We start from the raw sequence: 4,860 nt of genomic DNA on the forward strand, positions 1-4,860 counted from the left end.
TGGCAGGAGTGGGTGGCGAATGGCGGTTAGGAAGGAGTGGGTTGAAGGGAGGGGAGGAAGGAGTGGGAGGGGGTAAGGGCAGGAAGGCGTGCTGGCAGGTAGTGGCCGTGAAGGGGCTGCTGGCTGGTGGGCGGCCAGAAGCTGCTGCTGGCGGAAGTGGGAAGGAGTGGCTGGCGGGTGGTGGGGAGGGAGAGATTGGGGGGATAGGAGGCGTCTCGGACTTACACAACAAGATGGCGTCCTGTCTGAGATGGTGGCAAGTGTAGTTTCCCGGCCAGCGGCATTATGGGTCTTATAAAACAGGGGGGAGATCTTTCTGTACACAACATGCACTTGTACACAACACACGTGTGGCTGTACACCTGGCGGCTACTCAACACACCTGGTACACTACTGGTAGCACACTTCAGGGAGGGCTTGGCCAATCCTGGTTATCTTGACCACCACCAAGTCTATGAGGAGGAACACAATGGGATACACACGCGCACCACACAAGATACGCCGCCACACTGGCTGCAGGCTGAGCGGCGTCCCTTTGGCTTAGTGTTTCGAGGCCGTTCGGTACTTGAGCGACACACAAAAGTCTATTTAATATACAGGGACTTGTTCAACCAACGAACACACTCATATCCACCAAAAAAAATAAATAAAATAAATAAAATAAAATAAATAAATAAATAAATGAAATTAATTAAATAATTAAATTATACTAAATTATTAAAATTACTATTGCTTCTACTCTTACTACTACTATTATGCTACTACTACTACTATTGTGTGTGTGTGATATTATTGATAGCAATCATAATAACAATATAACAACAATAACTACTACTACTACTATTATTACTACTATTACTACTACTATTACAAATATAAATGCTACTACTGCAGCTGTTTTTGCAACAATTCTTAAGGCATTAATATTAATATTCACATAGTAGTAGTAGCAACAGTAGTAGTAGTAGTAGTAGTAGTAGTAGTAGTAGTAGTAGTAGTAGTTGTTGTAGTAGTAGTAGTAGTGAGAAATCATGAATACTACCTCTACCACTACCACTACTACTACTACTACTACTACTGCTACTACCACACAGGCATGCTTATGAAGGTCGTGAACAGTTCCATCTGGTACAAACTTAGCTGTGATGCGAGCAATGGCGCGTCACCTTGGTGGATCCCTGTCAAAGTGTCTTCTGAATTGTCTTTGCACTTCTTTGACATTTTCGTGCCTCCAGTAACACTTTATGACATGTTCTTTCTTCAAAGCTTAGTCTTACTTCTGCCATTATTATTTTGGCCAACTGTTTCTGAAAAAAAAAAAAAAATGAATTATAGCGAGTCAAACAGTGAGTACATTTTTGGATGACTCTCTCTCTCTCTCTCTCTCTCTCTCTCTCTCTCTCTCTCTCTCTCTCTCTCTCTCTCTCTCTCTCTCTCTCTCTCTCTGTCTCTGTTTATACAGATAGATACAGATAGATAGATGTGCACAGGTACAGACTTGTGCTTGTGGAGTATAAATGTAAGAGCATGAAGCACAGTGTGTCTCTCCCCACAGGCACCTCCCGCCTCGCGCCTTCCTTCCTCCCGTCTCCCGGAGTGTACACACTTGCACTCTTGAGGTGAGTACACTTACTCTTTTCTTTCCTGGTAATTGTTTTCACTGTGTTTTCTACTGCACACACTCAGAAAGTAGAAAATGAGGCACTAACGAGGCAAGACTATATACCACAAAGACTGGACACAATCTGTCTATCTACCTGTCTACCTACGAGTATCTGTCTCTGTCTGTCTGCATCCACATCTGTCCGCCTGTCTATATCCTCACCGGAACAGAGGGCGGAGCTTACGGTTTAGGAAGCTCTCTGTTCAACTGATTTTTGGGTCTTGTCGAGTTGATTACTGTTTGAGAAATGTGTGGGTTTTGGAGCCTTTTGTGTGAAACATCTATATACTTAATAGGGAGACAAATATTGAAACATGTCATGAACTTTATCGAGGAGTCTTTTCAAGCTGGAGTCCACGCCCTGTGAAACGAGGGGAGACCACTCCACTGTGTACTGGTGGGCATCTTTTCCGCCAAAGAAATCATTGCCAAAAATGCATACGGTCCACGCACGCACGCACGCACGCACGCACAAACACACACACACACACACACACACACACACACACACACACACACACACACACACATATGTTTAAATGTCTCTCAAACAGCTGGCATTTTAAAAAGAATTGTGGGTAATGTAACAAGTGAAGCAGTGGGTGACACGCAGTGTACTTCACGCTGCCCACATCTCATGCACTGCCTTCCTACATGGGCATCTACATGGCCGTCTTTTTAACAAAAGCAACAAGACGGCAAAATAAAATTCTTCGCTGTACATTTTCCGTAAAGAGTCTGCATCCAAAGCTTCCTCAGCCTTCAGTATTTGCAGGCTTCCCTTCATTCATAAGTACTTCACATTGTTATTAATACATCAAAATCTTGGACATAATGCAATATTCAAATTGGCAGAAAATGTTTCTCACACGAGAAGTAACAACGTTAACCTTATTTGTGCGATACTAACAACAATATTATTCACAAACAGTGTGACAAGTTGGACCAAAACTGTTGTGAACAGTTTGCCTCTTGATAAACAAAGTTCTTCTTACAACTGATAAAATGTTCAAACAAACAACAGGTTAAAAAGTATCCATTTCATCAACAAAAGCTGTGATTTTGATGCTATTTATTGCAGTCATCGCATTTGTTGCTGTTATCATTATTACTTTTATTATTATTATTATTATTATTATTATTATTATTATTATTATTATTATTATTATTATTATTATGTTGATGTTGTTGTTGTTGTTGTTGGTATTTATTGTTGTTGTTGCCCTAGTTACCAGTATTAGTTATTAATTATGTTTATTAATGCTAGTTACTATTATTTGTTACTAATAATATTCTTATTGGTATTATTATTATTATTATTGTTGCTGTTGTTGTTGTTGTTGTTGTTGTTGTTGTTGTTGCTGTTGTTGTTGGTGTAGTTATTAGTATTATTGTTATCACTACTCTTGTTGTTATTGTTATTATCATCATTATTTTATTATTATTAAGTTAGTGTGAGACACTTGTATTAGTGTTTATCTTCTCTGTAGCGGCGCGGTACTGCCGCTGTACAATACAATTCATTATGTTGTTGTACATTATAATTTGTTTGCACTCCTGCCCTCTGCTCTACTGTACAATACACTGTCAGAGAGCCTCGGCTCACGTGACTGTGTATTGTATGTACACCTTGAAATACTTTGTATTGTGCTCACCAATACAGGTTTGCTTACTTGATTACTTACTTAATTACTTACTTACTTGCACACACACACACACACACACACACACACACACACACAGTCAAGTCTTGCCTCGTGTTGTCTTGTCAAATGGTTTGGACACAACACACGTGCCATGCCGTGTGCCATAGTGTCTCTTACTCCCATCCACCTCTTTGTCTTGTCCCCACATCCCGGTGCTCAGGCCGGCCACTTCAAGGCTCAACTCCCTCCCTCCCGCACTGAGCCTTGCAGGCCACGTCTCTCCTGCCCTGCTCCTCACTTGGGAAATTTCTTTGCAGGCTGCTGGCGAGAAGAACTGTGTCCCAAGCCCTCCACCATGGCCGCCGCTCCGAAAGTTTGCGTCCGTCGCGCGAAGCTCATCTTCCTGATGGAGAACGCAGGCAAGGACGTCTTGACCTTCGTGTTGAAGCGCGGCGCGCTGAACGCCCCCGCCACGCCGCCAGGCCAGTCCCTCATTGACTGACTACCTTGACAACCTCCCTCAAGGCTCGACAGCCAACTATGCCAGGATGAGTAACAAACAAAAGAAAGCAGCACTGAACCACAGTTCAGTGCTGCTTATCCTCTGACGTGACTACTTTATTCATTATTTTTTGTATCATCAGCGAACTTAGATACTTTACAGGTGAGGTCCTCATCGATATCATTAACGTAAATAAGGAAAAGAACAGGGCCGAGCACTGATCCCTGTGGTACACCACTTAAAACTTCTCGCCAGTTTGAAAATGTACCATTTAAAACAACGCGCTGCTTTCTCTCAGACAGCCAGTCTGAGACAGCCAATTGAGAAGTTTTCCATTTATACCATATGACTTCAATTTAGCTAGTAGCCGGAACTTTGTCAAAAGCTTCTTGAAAATCTAGATACACTACATCTACTGCCTTTGTTTCGTCGTAAATGGTGAAAATATCATTAAAGAAATCAAGAAGATTAGTTAGACAAGAACGTCTGTTTCGGAAGCCATGCTGTGAGTCATTGATTAAATCATTTATTTGTAGATAGTTCACTACATTGTTGCAAATTACTGTTTTCATCAGTTTACATACTACAGATGTAAGGCTGATAGGGATGTAGTAGGAAGAAGAGGAGGAGGAGGAGGAGGAGGAGGAGGAATAAGAGAACGAAGAGAAAAAGGAGAGCTAGAAGGAAGGCGAGAAAAGGAGGAGGAAGAGGAAGATGAAGAGGAGGAGGAAGAAGAACAAAAAGACGAGGAAAAGGAGAGCTAGAAGGAAGGCGAGAAAAGGAGGAGGAAGAGAAAGATGAAGAGGAGGAGGAAGAAGAACAAAAAGACGAGGAAAAGGAGAGCTAGAAGGAAGGCGAGAAAAGGAGGAGGAAGAGGAAGATGAAGAGGAGGAGGAAGAAGAACAAAAAGACGAGGAATAAGAGGAAGATGAGGAGGAGGGGGACGAAGAAGAACAGGAAGAGGAGGAGTAAGAGGAGGAGGAGGAGGAGGAGGAGGAGGAGGAGGAGGAGGAGGAGGAGGAGGAGGAGGAGGAGGAGTTATCTTTATC

At 42.5% G+C, this 4,860-nt stretch overlaps 1 long non-coding RNA gene across 1 annotated transcript; it reads left to right on the top strand.

The window, feature by feature from the left end:
* Positions 1-1,422: 1,422 nt before the first annotated feature.
* On the top strand, positions 1,423-3,943 carry LOC135093226 (uncharacterized). The gene is made up of 2 exons (XR_010263266.1): positions 1,423-1,619; positions 3,627-3,943. It is a non-coding gene; the product is annotated as an uncharacterized LOC135093226 (long non-coding RNA).
* The last annotated feature ends 917 nt before the right edge of the window (positions 3,944-4,860 follow it).

Source organism: Scylla paramamosain, chromosome 42 (assembly GCF_035594125.1).
Source record: "Scylla paramamosain isolate STU-SP2022 chromosome 42, ASM3559412v1, whole genome shotgun sequence".
NCBI lineage: Eukaryota > Metazoa > Arthropoda > Malacostraca > Decapoda > Portunidae > Scylla > Scylla paramamosain.